Source organism: Gordionus sp. m RMFG-2023, chromosome 1, assembly GCF_954871325.1.
Source record: "Gordionus sp. m RMFG-2023 chromosome 1, tfGorSpeb1-WG-v2, whole genome shotgun sequence".
NCBI lineage: Eukaryota > Metazoa > Nematomorpha > Gordioida > Chordodea > Parachordodidae > Gordionus > Gordionus sp. m RMFG-2023.
In genome coordinates this window covers 47,856,130-47,872,674 of record NC_088775.1, presented here as the reverse complement: position 1 = coordinate 47,872,674, position 16,545 = coordinate 47,856,130, and the positions used below count along the sequence as shown (strand labels likewise).

At 25.3% G+C, this 16,545-nt stretch overlaps 1 protein-coding gene across 1 annotated transcript in view; it reads left to right on the top strand.

Annotated features, from left to right (window-relative positions):
• Positions 1 to 16,545, top strand: part of LOC135922388 (glucocorticoid receptor-like) — a 55,964-nt gene that overhangs the window by 17,957 nt on the left and 21,462 nt on the right. The gene's annotated exons all lie outside the window — the stretch shown is intronic.

Below are 16,545 nucleotides of genomic sequence, written 5' to 3'. Positions count from 1 at the left end.
TTCGTGTATAATCAATATTCGATTCGAAAATTTAAAAAAAGATAATGTTTTCTAAAAGAAAATATTGTTAGTTGGGCTTAGAATAATAAAAATTCTATACATCGAATAAGGGATGGGTAAATTTTTTTAAAGTAGCTTGAAAAGCATTTTTACTTGTGTTTCACGACCAATAATTTCAAATATAATATGAATATTTTCAATAGTTATGCCGATCCACAGAATTTTCACCGATTCGATATTTTACCTATGTTTCTAGAAAACTAATATACGATATTTAAATTCATTCCTATTTATAAAAAAAATGAATATTTTCTTTCAAAAAATTAAAATAATTATGGGCAAAACAAGAAACACTTTAAAATTTTGCTTATGATGTACCAAGACAATATTGGATGCATGATCACGAATGATTAAGTGTATGGTGTTTCATATTTCCCAAAATGTATATGATTGATTATGATTCGCTAAAATATTCTTAAATTTTTTTTGATTTTTTTTAAACATAGACCCTTTACATTTTTTTTACTAGAAAATAATTTATAAAAAAGATTATATAATAATTATAATCATAAAGTAACTAAAAACAATGATAATATTGGATCGGTTTTTTGAATATATTGGCCGGATCCGTTTTTTAAAAACGGTAAATATCGGTTCCGATCCGATATCTAAAATCGGCACAGTTTTAAAGTATTTTTAAGTAGAATAGATTCCCGATACAGATTTTTGACCAGTACCGGGTCTAATCCCAATTTATTGACTACCCTTTTTTTATATCATTAACCGTATCTACTATCTGCAATACTAGAAATTAATTTGAAAAATCAATGTTTGGCTAAGATTAATAATATACACTATAATATGAAAGCAAGTGTTTTTCTTAATGAAGATTATATTTCTAAAGCTCTGACGGAAATAGTTTTTATGATAGCCATTGATTTCAAAACATTGATAAATATAAATTTTAAGATAATATTTATAGGAGAGATGCCCACATATTTCTGGTTATTTCCTACTTTTGAATAAAAGAAAATAAACTATTATTCATTTGCTCTTTTTAATCTCTACTTGAAATTATTTTCAAAATATGGCCAAAATGATTAAAATCGGGACCATAAAATGTGCAAAATTTTAAAAATCTAGGTGAGGCTTAAAAATGAAAACCCGGACCGAGCCAAAACATTTTTAAAAATTCGGATAGGGACTTAAATGGGAATTTTGAAAATCTGAGCTTGGCTAGAATATTTGATCTCTGCAGGCTCCATATATCATGAGAAAAATAATATTTTTTATTTTGACTGCCTAATTTATATTTTATTTCTAACATCTTTTACCAATGAACATTAGACTTAGTGCGAATTATTTACAATTCAATTCGCATTTCACAAATATTATTCTATTTGAATATGAATAATAGGTCGAATAATATCTTTTAAATCCAACCGAATACCTTTTTTTAATTGGTGTTTATTAGATTTTGAACCATGTTTGAGCAATTGGGAAAAAATATTAAGGATACTAAATTTTTTAATAAAATTATCACTTTTTAAGAATTAAATAATAGTTTTTTATTTAAAAGAAAACATTCAATCTTTGCCCTTATAATTTTTTAAATATTTTCAAGCCCGACCTAAAGTATTTTAAAATGTTTAGACCCGGGGACTTCAGACAGGCAAACAATTAATCCGATGGAAAAATATCTGACATATTTAATTACATTCCCTAACACTTTTTTTAATACTTGATAAAATAATTGATTTAGTCTAGGGAATACCCTGTTATAGGTATTTTATTTAGTAATATAATATACATGTTATCTAATAAATATCAAAATTGATCACCATCTTTATTATAACAATGATATTGATTCTTTTGTTTTCACCTTAAAACGTAAACGAAAAGAATACATTATAATAATATGCTATTCTCCCTGATATATAAAAATTTAATATCCACTAACAAAAAAATTGATAAATAATTTATGTTTTCAATGTAGTATATATATGTATTATTTTTATAAAATATTTTTTTTTATGATTATATATAAATTTTTAGTCAGTGAAATAATCATTTTTTTTCTTTACAATATATCATTTTTGTCAAATATACACGCTGTCATAGGATATAATTCAATATTTTATTAAATGTCCTAGTTTGGCATTGATCGAACTTGACCTTTTTTATATGATTTTTTAATTATAATATTTATTTTTATATTACATAACTTATTTATTATATCATTATTAATAATTAACAATTTTATAGGGTTTATTTATCCAAACCAAATAAGAATGCAAAAAACTATTCTTAATACCCAGTGGAGTGAGAAAATAAAATCATATATTATATATAATACACATCTTTTATTGCACTTTAACCTATATCATTATTTTTTTTATTATATTGTATTTTCTGCAATTTATCAATAATTCCTTCCTTTTTTTTGGTGTGTTTGCTTAACTTACTTTTTAAAAAAATATTCCTTAGTAAACCTTATTCATACCAAGCAGGCGCGTACGCAGGAATTCGCCATGGAGGGGGGGGATAATTAAAATTTTAGTGTTGTTAAAAAGCCCGATTCGGGTCGATTTAAAAAACGGCCCAAAAGAAAAATTGTTCTAGGAGTTATTTAAGAATGTCTTAAGTTTTATAAATTTAAGCCTAGTGACTATATAAAACATTGACAATTTCTAATTCATAATTCAAATGTGAATTAATGATAAAATAATGTTAGTGTCAATATGTTTTTTCCGGCTATGTATTATTTTTTTTAACTTTAGATCAATTTCTGAGCGTGTTTTTTTAAATTTTAGTATTCCATCATGTTTATCTAAATTTCAGACAATTTTGCCATAAACTTATTTATATTAGTTTTCCATAAATTTTTTTATATAAATTAAAGGTTGGCAAAATTGTTTACAATTCATAAGATAAGCATTCTAAGCATGTTGGATGATATTTCCGATATAATCAGATTTTTAAATTTAAAAAAACTTGCTCAAAAAAGGATTTAAAGTTAAAAAAATAACATATTGCCAGTTAAATCACATTGGCGCTAACATATATAATCGGGGTATGAATCATTATAAAATAAATGTCTCGAAAAGAAACTTTGAAAAAAGATATAATTATTTTTTGCATTTATAATTTGATATATAAATATAAGTTGTATTTTAAAAAATGTTAAAAATATAAATTAATGCACAAAAATATTCTTTAAAATTATTGCATGTATATAAACTTATAAAGTATTAATGAAGGAAATTGGTATATTATAAAATGGGAAAATATATAATTAAGAAATAGTTCTGTGCTTATAATAAATATAGGATCGGATTTTTTTAAAAACCGATCCGATATTTTTTATTTTTGGTTATTTTATGATTTCCATATATAATCATATAATTTTTTTAATTTTATAAATAATTTCATAATAATAAATTAATGAAAGGAAAACTAAAATATAATTTATTATCAGTAATTGTTTAAAAAAATAGTTTAAAATTTTACATTATTTTTTATATTATCTGCATCAAGAAAAAGATTTTAAAATATCTAAAGAGTCGTATTCAGTTAGTGTTGCCAAACTGCTCGATTTAGTCAATTTAAAAAGAAAGTTAAGTCAAGATTTGGCCATAAGTATATTATTCAAGCTTATTGATTTTGCCCACAAATGACTGAAAGGTTTGGACTTCATCGGCGAAATTTCGAGGCGTAGTTAATAATATTTTGGCTAAATGGAGCTGTTTAACAACACTACATTTACTCATTTCAAATATTTTAAATGAGATTATTAAATATATTTAAATTAGCCTTTTCCTGAGACCTATATTAATATTATGCCTAATATATAATATAAAAAAATTCCCAACAGGTTCATGCTCATAATCATGTTGAGAAAATTTTCTCAAGCCCGCCAAAGACCATAATAATTTTGGTAGTTAAGAACTGAAATAAAATATGTAAAAGTCATAATTCATTTAAAAATACAATCAGAATATGAAAGTTGCATGAGCCTTGGTTTTTTGATCAGGCCTAGCTATGTCTGCAAAAAAAAATTTTCAGGCCAATGTCTAACCCATATTTAATATTCAAAAATCTTCAAGCATCTCTATTTTAAATTTTATCCAATATGATTACCATCACAAATTTAAATTTTGATATTTCTAATACTCTTAATGCTCACTGTATTGCAACAATTTTACCTCTTTTTCTCTTAAATTTTAATATTTTTATAAAATCTATTAATAAAATATATACCATGCACACAAACTAAATAATTACCCTTCAACACCGTCCGCTAGTTATGGTAATAAATGGCAAAATTTTAAAAATATCAGCATATATTAAATTTTATTATATTCAAGGTGCATGCGTAAAGCATACGCCTTTGAAACGGGAGGTTTGTGTTCGACTCTCGTAGACAACCAAAAATTAACATTACATTATATAGTCTCCTTAAATTTTAAATACATTAGGGAGATACGAAAACGATAGTGTTTTGATTATGGAGATTATATATATTAGATATTATACCATCTAATAATATATTAATGCATTCTGTTATTTATGATTCAATATGTTTGATTTCCATATATGTAACTTTATAAATTTAAACATTTTCTAGTGTTTACCAAATTTTAATATATATATTTAAGACTCTTGGAAAATTAAAGTTAGAATTATTTTGAGTTTACTTTATTATTTTTAAACATTAAAAACGTGCAACTGAAAAAAAGCGGATGATGATATTGTAATAATGAATAATGGAATTCCAAATGTACTTTTAAGTTTGATTTTAAATTTGGTTTACTCTTCAAGGTTCCTTAAATTGTAGTAATAAAAATCCATGTTTTCGTTAATATTTTTAGTTCCGGTTCTAACATCATTGTTGATGTTTCAAAATCAAATAATACTAAAACTAAGCCCCTTCCAAATATATAATGAAAACTATTTAAGATATAAGGTATGAGATATATATTATAAACAATGTATGAAATAGATATTTAACAATTTTCTTTTATTACGATGTTAAAATAAACCTAAAAAATTATTGGAGTAAATTTAAATGTTCAGTTAGTTCTTTATAATATAATAACCCAAAATAAATTTTTTTTTAAAATCACCAGAGATAGACTACACCTTACATTTTGTTTTTTGATATCTTAACCCTAAAATAGAAAATTTAAAAAAATGAATTAATAGAATAATGTTAAATAAAACAAACGAGATTATTTGCAACTAGATTTGATCAGTGTTGTTAAACGCTACTTTTAAAAGTAGCGCGCTACCGCTATCGTTTTCAAATGAGTAGCGCGCTATTAGCTACACGCTATTTTGATTTTTTTTTAAAATATTTTTTACGTAACTTTATTTCCACAAATAAAATATTGTTATAAGAACATGACTATAATTTGTTACTTATTTATTGTTGCACTTTAATAATAATAACATTTCGGTACTGTCATCCCCAAGTCTAGAGCGATCAGAAAGTATAAGCTCTGCCATACTAATTAATTGTTCAGCACTAGTACTTGAGCGCAACGAGGTATTAATTTAATAAACACACTTTTTATATGAAAAAAATCATCAAAAATATTTAAATGAGTATTTTTAGATTTAAAAAAAGCATCTAAAGGTTCAGTAATATTATTTATTTCAAAAAAATCATCTATGGAAGGCCGCGGTTTCGATCTTGCTATATTATTAGTATCGTGGTTAGGCATGGCATTTTTTAACGTTACCATCAGCATATCAAGTTGCCCTTTAGATTCAGTCAAATTAAGGTATGGCCAATTTAACTTAAAACTAGGATGAAGGATAGCGGCTATTACATTATCATCATCATACAGATCTGGAAATCTAATTTATATAAAGCGATTGTATTTATTATAAAAAAAGAAGAATACCTTTTTAATTTTCAAAATTTAAATTTATCTGAGATTTAGATTCATTTATAAAAAAATATTAAAATAGCATTAAATTATGGTAAATAAAGATTTTAAAAATATAATTATTATAAACAAATTAATAATATATTAGTTTTGAATTTTATATTAATACTATATATTAATATTATAGAAAGGATAATCTATATTTTTCTCATTTTCTAAAGAAATTTCGCTATCTTCAACAATCTCACACATTTTTAATAACTAGATTTATAATGTATATTTTTAAATTTAAATTTCAAAATTAAATTAAATAAATGGATTATAATTTTAGATTTAATAAAAAATATATTTTAATAATTTTTAGATGTATTTATTATGTAAAATTGAATCTAAATTAGTAGCGAGCTACCGCTATCGCTATTATCTAAAAAAAATAGCCCGCTAAAGCTACCGCTACTGAAAAAAGTAGCGCGCTATTTTAACAACACTGGATTTGATTCAACTTGTAAGGCATTATGATTACTAACTTAGGAAGCACGGGTTCATGCCTATTCATTCAATTTTGGAAAATTTTTAAAATTACAGGTCAAGATATCTCTTAGACCTGACCCCGACTAATGATATTCGACGACTAAACAATTTGATACTGACTACCACTACCAATTTAAAATTCCCAGGAATTTTAAGGAATTATATGGAATTTGGGAATTTTGAAAAACTTTTCCCAATCAAAAAATCTTTTTAGTCTAAAATGAATCATGCTTGACTTCAATGAATTAGATATACTAAATAGACATTAAGAAGAAGTTAAACTAGAATATATTAATTTTTGATATATAAACTTTATTTAATACTTGAAATTATAATGATCGAATATCAACTCATACTCCTTTTCTATAATAATATCACAATCTGTGGAGAAGTGAAGGTCATGGGCCGGTTTTTGGTTCTGATCTAACCATGATCTTTTAAAATAAAATCAATCCAGACCGTGATCCTAAATAATCCAGGACCGGTATTTATTTTTTATGTATTTTAAAAATGTTTTTGTTTTTACCTAAATAATTTCTTGCTTATTGGGACTATAAGTAAAATGCTTCTTTAAAAACCTATGGTTTTCATATTGTAAAATAAAATGAACTAAAAATTCACAAAAACTAAAATAACTCCTCTAGAAAAATAAAATATGTAAAAGTAGGTAAAAAAAAATAATAATAATAATGAAGCAAACTTAAATATTAATAAAAAACCAGTCATAACTGGCCCTCAAAAAAGATCGGCCCAATCCGATCCCGGTCTATGAACGATAGGGCTGGACCTTGACTTTCACCACTGCGGATGATATATTTTTATTTTCTAAATGGAAATTAACTTCTCCACGCTTTTATTGATAAGTCTATTAGGATTTTGGGAATGGGTTCTTCCAAAATAAGACCAAATTCTCCCCGTAGCAGCAATTGTCAAAGGAATCTTATAGCGATCATACTTATAGGTTGATATAGGCAAGACCTTTCCACCATATCATGGTTGAACATGCTTTAGACTTCCCAAAAACAACTCTGATATTAAAATTGAATTCTGCAATTAGGGCATTGACTACAGCCATGCCAGATGATATCTCTGCATTGGCTAGATCAAAATTATTGAAACGACGATCAAATGTAATTGCCGTGAAATGAATATTCTGACAACAAAACAATGCTATTTGTCACTCACTGTAATATATATTTTTGATCACTTTCTCGAAAAATATCAATTTGTTTTATTGATGTTGAATTTTTTCCCGGTAACGTTTCCGGATTTTACATTAGTAATACCCCACACTGCGCGATAAACAGCAATGAAATAAATTAAGCGGTTTTCTTCTATACCGTAAAAAAATTTTGCTCAACTAATAGTTTATAAATTTATATATGACCTAGAGGTCATGCTGGAATTCGATTCCGGCAAAATCATGTCTTTAAAAAATTTAGGAAACCCCTACCTAGATATATATTTGGTATCCCATTATTATTTTCGGCCTTGGACTCACCTATGGTCGTTCATCATTCCATAAGCTATTATTTATAGCTGGTATACATATTTTATTTATGCATGGGTTATTGGATATGCGTAATGACTCACCAATCCAGCTTGAATATTGTCTTTTGGGTCTACCACATTGTGGCCATGTATTCGATTGTTCATTATAATTTATTATTTACTGGCCGACGACGAGATCCGATGCCGCTTTGATACTAGGACAAATATCCGATAAAGATATATTTCTAATATATAAATCATGCAGCCTATTTTAAGTTAGTATTTTTTTTCTCTTTTAAATCGAACGAAACTTTACACGATGATTATATAAGTTGTGAGGACTTATGCAACCTAATTTTTTAAGCTCTAACTCAATTAGTTCTGAAGATATAGCGGGATCATAACTAAAAATGGCGTCCTATCTATTTTAGATAACTAAATAAAAATAAAGATTATTAAAAATTTAAATGATAGAGAAACCTATAATTGGTATCATTAGATAGTCCTTGAATTTCTTTCTTAATAATTTTTAAAAAAATCAATTGTTTTCATTTCCGGAAAAGGTAAAGGTTGATTTTTAATATATGAGCATATCTAAGAATTATTGTAAAGGCTAATGAGTGACCAAAATTTATCGTAAAACAAGCTATATTTATAGATTTTTGCTGTTATAGTTTTCAGATCGAGTGGAATAACCTTTTATATCTTTTATGTGCCAATTATTGTATGTGCTTTACTAAATCTTTTAAGCAATTTAATATCTTCTTCATCACGAAGAAGAAATTAAATTGCGTAAAATATTAATAAAACGTGGTGCAATAACTGGAACACAAAAGATAAAAGCGGTTATTCTATAAAAATTTATTCAAATATTCATTTAGATAAAGTGAAAAATGATACTTATCCGGATACGAGATATAAAATGAATGATATTAATGGCTATGTAACTTGTTTCTACGATAATTTTTGGTGGGTGGCGGTTGTTGTAGATAATTGGCATATCCTTCATTTTTCTACCTAACGAAGAAAATCATATATCAATAACATTATAGGAATTTTAAATCCCATAACAACAACAGGGCGTATTTACATGCTTACATCCATAAATGTTTAAAAATCACAACAAAATGGAAATCACTAAATAATGTTATTTCAAAATTAAGTAAATGTTGTTTTTTAAAATTCTATATTATAAAAAAATTAGATTTATTAGAACATCGCCATCTATAATGACTATTTATTGATAAAAAATTTAATATATAAATGAGAAATGGTTATCCCAAGCTATTTTTTTCAATATAAATTTATAAATATTACTTTTTAACAGAGTTGTTAACGCTCCTTTTTAAAAGTAGCTAGCTCCCGCTCCTACCTTCTCAAGAGCAGCTAGCTCCCGCTCCTACCTTCTCAAGAGGAGCTAGCTCCCGCTACATTTTTAAAAGGAGCTAGCTCCCGCTCCAAGTAATAGAGTGCCACTCCATAACCGCTCTTTTGATTTTCATTTTTTTAGAAGGTATACAAAACAGCTTTATTTATATTAAATGATCTATCAAAATATTTATAACCTTTTATTAGCATTTAAAAGTAATAAATTTTCTAAATTAGAATCTAACAAACATCCACGCCTCTCCCCTAACACCTCTTTTGCAATACTAAATAGGCGCTCCTCAGGAGCACTAGAGGGAAGCGAGGTATTGTATTTTATAAAGATATTTTTTAATTAAGGGAATTTCTCAAAGTAATTTTGGTATCATTATTTAAAAAATATTTGTCCAATATATTATCTTCCTGATGATCAATTTCATGGAATCCAAAAAAAATATTCCAAATCATTTTGTATTTAAAAGAAAGATTTTTTACTTTAGATGCTTTTTTAGATTGAAGCTGCTCACTTTTGAAAATTAATTAGTTTTATTTAAACACAAAAGGCATTTTGCCCTTAAATTTGTTTGATCATTTGGATTAACATCTTTTAGAAGTTTAAAATATTTTTTGTATGATGGAAATAGAAATTCGATTTCTTCATCTATGATCTCTAAATCCATAATATCGAAAACTATTTTTTGTTATATATCTATAAAATGAATATTAATAGATTTTCCAAAAAATTTTCAAATTAATATTTAAAATGATTAGATGAAAACCCAATATAAAACTCGGCTAAACATTTAATAATGGATAAATAGAAATAAAATAAAATTTCATTTTATTGAATTTTAAAAATATTTAATTTATACATTAAATTTAAAGAAGCGGTGGAGCGGCGCTCCTTCACTCCAGCCCGGAGCTAGCTCCTGCTCCCACTTCTCAATTTTAAAAAGGAGGGGCGCTCCAGGTGTTTTTGAAAAAATGTAGCGCCGCTCCTTAACAACTGCCTTTTAAACTCCCAACCCACTAAATTCTGTAAAATCTAACTAAAACTGAAGAATAATCTTAATTGAACCTGTGAAAACATGAATACAAATTAATTTAAAAACTAATATTAATTATTATAAAATTGTGAAACTAATTATTTAAAACAGTAAATTTCGATTATTCTACTTCAAATGATACCCTCTTATGATTTTGAATATAATTGCATTAAAAGATTTAAACGATTTAATATTAGATTAAATAAAATATGATTATTTAATTTATATGACTTTATTATTAAATCGGCGATTAATTATTAGAATAATAATTTATACCTGCAGTATTTACAACTGGCATTTGCGGTTTACTTAGGTATATTTGCAGTTTAGTCAACGCATATGATGTTCGTTTTATTTAAATATAAAAATATTAAAGAATTTAGCCTTATTCTCTAATCACTTGCGTTTAAAGTATTTTTTGAAAGGTTATATTTATAAGATGGTGAAACTTAAAAGAAGAAATTGACTTATTCTTTTCTTTGGGTCCGTTATATAAAAAGAGTTTACATGACAGTTCATTGACCAGCGCTATTTATATCATGGAAGTAAAAATATTTTATCTTAAGTTCAAAGTAGGTCAAATTTTGTGTTTTTATATGTTGAACCTTAATAGGGGGAAAATATTTATTGCTCTCATTCACTTATCTGTCCATAGCAAGTTAGGAATCTATGACTTACAATTTGCAAATAATAAATCTATTTTGCATCTCTTGAGTTTATTAATAGGTGGTAAATTTTTTAAGAAGGATATAGTTTGGTGTTTTACTTAGGTTTAGTTTTAAAAGAAATGGTAGACATTGGCAATATTTGAATTTTTTTAACCTTTATTCGGAATAAAAAAAATTAGCACGATTAAGCTGATTTAAGCTTTCACTGGATGACTAACAATTTTTTAATGTTAAGTTTGAATGAAGGACAATTGAAAAAAATATATAAATAAACAAAAACGCATTTTTCCATTCCAAGGCCAATGCCTTATTTTTTTTATACTTCATTTAAATATATTTTATTTTTCCTTATTATTTTGCTCTTTTAATGTTAAATTATTGATTTAAAAAAATGAAGACTAAAAATTGTCTTTAAATTTAAAATTTCGGCATAAGTCTTGAAAGATTACTGCGAAATTCGTTCAATATCGATCATTTTTTCATGTTTGTAAATATTGTTAAAAAAATTAGCCTATACGACTACGAATATTGCGATATACTTTTTATCAATGTTTTCAATTAAAAAGGTCTTTAAAATAAAATGGAAAAAAAATAAAAATAGATTTTGTTGGTTCTTTATTTTTACAAATTCAACATTGCTAAAATATAAAAGGATTTAATAATTAAATTTAGTCTTCCGCTCATGTTTAAATATCAAGTTTTTCCTTTTTTTAAGAAAATAAAATTGATTAACCTTTTTTTAAAAATATAAAATTTTCTTTTAATATAATATAATTTTCATTATTTATATACTTAGATAGTACGAGGTAGAATTTGCATAGATATGCTGTTTTCTTTTGGTTTTTTTTTCTACTTATATTCGTAATTTTTTGAAAAATATTATTTGTTTTATCTATAAAATTTTTTTTTTAATTATCTTGAAATTTTATTAATTTTATTTAAGCGATGGGCTGGATTGGGGGGGGGGGAACTTAAAGGATATTTTTATAAAGTAAAGTATGGTATGATTATGAGGTTGATGAACGTGTGGTCTTCCCTTCATTATTTATCTAATATTTATTTTTTTCTGTTTTCTTTTGTTATCTTGAAAAAAATATATAAAATTTTATTTATTTTTACTATTATTATTTCGTTTTTTTTAACTTTGAAATAATTTGCAAATTTTGATATTTAAAAATTTAAAATAATACAGGATTAACAAATATTTTATTTTTAATAATATAATTAATACATATATGATGTTTGCTTATTCGCGTCTGTATTTTATGGTCGAATTTGATAAATAAACCACCTTATAAACCTGTCACGCCTGACCATATTCCGCTCTTAATCCAGATGAGGGTTAAGTTATGCGATGATCATTGTAAAGAGAGCACGGCTATATTATTTATTTTATAGTGCATCGCGATGTGATTTCGCGAGCGAGACCTTCGGCAAGAATTAGTGTGTTAAACAAATGATCATGGTTGACCGATTTTTAAGATTTTAATCCGAAATAATATTACTCAAACCTCGAGATTTCATTAATATGTCTAAACTTGCCTTCTATGAGCAAAAGTTCCAGGCTTATTTTTGGCTAAAATATTGGGCTAGCCATTTAACAACACTAGAAAAAGCTGGGCGAATTTTTTAAATTACTATTACAATCTACAATGAGAAAAAATAACTAACTAGTTACGCTTACTTAAAAATAATACATATGTTAGCGGCAATGTATTATTTTTTCAACTTTCAATCATTTTTTGAGCGCGTTTTTTTAAATTTAAAAATTTGATTTTACCGGAAATATGCTCCATTATGTTTAGAATACCTATCCTAGGAATTTCAAACAATTTTGCCATGAACTTTTGAACTCAATATAATTTTAATTAGTTTTTCCATAGATTTTTCACATAAATTATAAATGACTCGTAGGTTAACAAAAAAATTATCTACAATTTCTAATATATGTATTCAAACATGCTGGAATACATTTTCAGTATAATTATATTTTTAAATTTAAAAAAACACGTTCAAAAAAATGATTTAAAGTTGAAAAAATAACACATTGTGGCTAACATATAAAAAGTATATCATTCATTATCTTTATTTCATGACTTCCCGATTTTGAAATTTCTGTTTATTAAATATATGTCTCACTTACATCAAGCATGGCCTGTAGAACGTTTATTTAGCCTAGGGAAACGTATTTTTGGCAAAAAATAAACATGTGTTTTAGACACCAATTTTGGAAATGGTTTAATTTTTTGACGAAATTCCGAGGCTTAGATATTATTATCTTGGCAAAAATCTTGATTTGGCCTTTTTTTAAAAAAAATATCGAGTTTTTTAACAACGCTAAAGTCAAATAAAAATTTATTAAACCTGAATTCTTATAAAAAATTAACACGGTTAATTATTTCTTTATTTAATTGTTTTTTCTTTAAAATTTCTCTGATTAAAATGTGTAAATCTCAGAATTATTTTGTATAATAAAAAAAGGGTATTAAAAAGATGGGTTATATAAAAGTAATTTGTAATGTAACAAGTTACATTTTGAATATAATAAGGAAATTAATTTTTGGATGATTCGTAATATTATTTTTGGGATTTAATTTAAAATACTAAAATCCCATGCAATCTTTCATTAGTTATGATTCGATCTCAATTTGCTTATATTAGTGTTAACTAAAAAACTAATTTCAGTGCTTTGCTTCAACAATCATTGGTATCCTTAGCATAATTCGTAAAGTTATTGTCATGTTTTGTTAAATTTCTACTTTTCTATGGTATATATTTTATCACAGCTTGTGGGTTCGTTATGGTTATCATTCCATAATATAATTTCAAAATCTTTACATCAGTTTTGACTTTCACTGTTCAGTTAATTTAATGAAGGTCATAGGGGCAGCCTATTCATTTTAGACAGGGGCCGGACCGAATGACGGGTCGGCATTTTGAAACCGGTTTAATTATTTTCAGTTCGGACTGGTCTTTTATTAATATTTATGTTATCCTTACTAAATTTTTACACTCACTGTCTGTTAGAGATTCAAGAGGTACACTTCTCTACTCCTTGTTTATAATGTTAATGATTAATATGTTTGAAAATTAAAAAATATATTATACATACTGCTTAATATTATTTTTAAAAAAATATTTATTCTACTTAGTAAAAAAGGTGAGCCTTTATTTTAATAATGTCAATTCATATACAATTAAACAAAAATATGTCAGGGTTTAATAAAGATTTGTAATAAAAAATTTATTCATGTTATATGATTTAGGCTGTGTCCTAAATTAAAAAAAAAATTTCTCAAAAGTTTTGAGAGATACGAAACATGTCCCGGAATCATACATTTATTTTCAAATTTATAAAATGTTTGATGTGAATGATTTACTAATTCTATATTTTATATTATTTGAAGATAATCATGTTCATGAGTTCCAAATTTAAACACTTATATACCTTAGAAACTAATATTACTAATACTATATAAATTGTTAAGGCTGACTGCTTATTACAAAATATTATTATTGATATTGAGGGCAATCATTGTACACAAATTAATTAGAAACTCTTATTCCAAAATTTTTATATACATTTATTTTCTAATTACCATTACCTTATATTTCTTATGAATGTTTAAATTTGTCAAAGTTATAGCATTTATTTATAAATATTCAATAAAAAGTGCAAAAAAAAGTGTTGTTTTGATTTGTATTTAAACTGCTAAAATGACTCAAATTACATTTTATAAAAATTCATTAAACATAATAATTTTTATTATAAAAATATACAAAATCATAAATATGAAGATAATACAAAAAATAATAAATATGAAAATAATATAGAAAATTATAAATATAAAGGGAAAATTTCATTTTAAATTCAAAAATTTGTTTCTGATTGACTATATCATTTAATATATCTTGTGTGTTTGGCTCTAAATCCTAAGATATAGATTATTATATAGTTCTAATTTAATGTTATAATACTAGTGATGATATTTGTACATTTAACATATCTTGTGTGTTTGGCTCTAAATCCTAAGATATAGATTATTATATAGTTCTAATTTAATGTTATAATACTTGTGATGATATTTGTACATTTAACATATCTTGGATGTTTGGCTCATAATCCTAAGATGTAGATTATTATATAGTTCTAATTTAATGTTATATACTTGTGATAATATTTGTACATTTAACATATCTTGGATGTTTGGCTCATAATCCTAAAATATAGATTATTATATAGTTCTAATTTCATGTTATAATACATGTGGAGATATTTGTACATTAATTGCATCCTTAGATTGTTTTAAACTAAAACTTGCGTCAGTGTGCTTACATATATCATCCACATTTTCTTTTAGCCAATAAAAATCTTCAACAAATTTAAATCATAGCAGCACCTGAACCTAAAATATAAAATAATATTTATATAATCTCTTCCCATTTGATTTTACTTGCAGCTGTATCTCTCACAAATGTCTATAAGGTCTTATATTTTTTATTAATTGAAATTCGTTCGCCATTTTATTCCCTCAATTCGCCAAAGTTTAAGGAAAAAATAATTAAAGTTTTACGAATCGTGAAACTTTTAAGAATTACTTAATTTGCGCAAAATCGAAAAAATCATTTAGGCCAACATTTTAATTCTCCATTAAAAATGTCTTATATTATTTTTTTCGATAAACTCGCGCAAATTGCGCGAGATAATTTTTATGCAATTTTTGATATTTAGGACACAGCCTTAGTTAAAAGTATAAGATTTTTCTAAATATGTAATAAACTATCTTAGTGATTCTAACCAATTATGAATATAAATACTATCAAGTCTCCTTTTTTCCTCCTTATCGCATTCCATAAATTTATAAAATGTGAAATTAATTTTTTCCTCAATATTACATTCCTTTTTATTAAACTATAAAAATGTAATATTTCTAAATTTGTTATTGGCCTTTAGAACTTTATCATCCCCTAGGTTATTATAACGAGGACAAGAGTTCATTTAAAGTGATATACACATAGGCGCCGACTTCATGGGAGAAGCGGGGCTCGCGTCCCCATTGAAATATTCTACAAATTATTTTAAATATCAAATTATCTTTAAAAAATTTAAACCCCAAGAAATTTTTTATAAGCTATGGATAACCGTAAATTTTATTGAGAGCTTGTTGCTCTCATTTTGGCCTGGTTGCAAATTTCTAAAAGTAATTTTGATTTACCCTTTTTTAAAGTTTTTTTTCTAAAAATTTTAATTATGTCATTATTTAAATAAAAATTTTAAAAATTTATTGTTTTATAATGACATCATATATGTTTTTTTTCGAGAAGAATAATGCGATGGGGGGAAGGGAATTTTTAATTATTTAAATTTTATATACAAAAACTCAAATTTACTAAGGAGATTTAGATTTCCTGCCCCACTGAGCTACGTTTAGGAAGTTATTTCAAATTTTACTATATATTTTAGGTCATGGTATAAAACCTATTATTCAACAATAATTTATACTAGCCCTTTATAAAGGATGAAGGGCTAACAAGGGTATGAAAATTTTT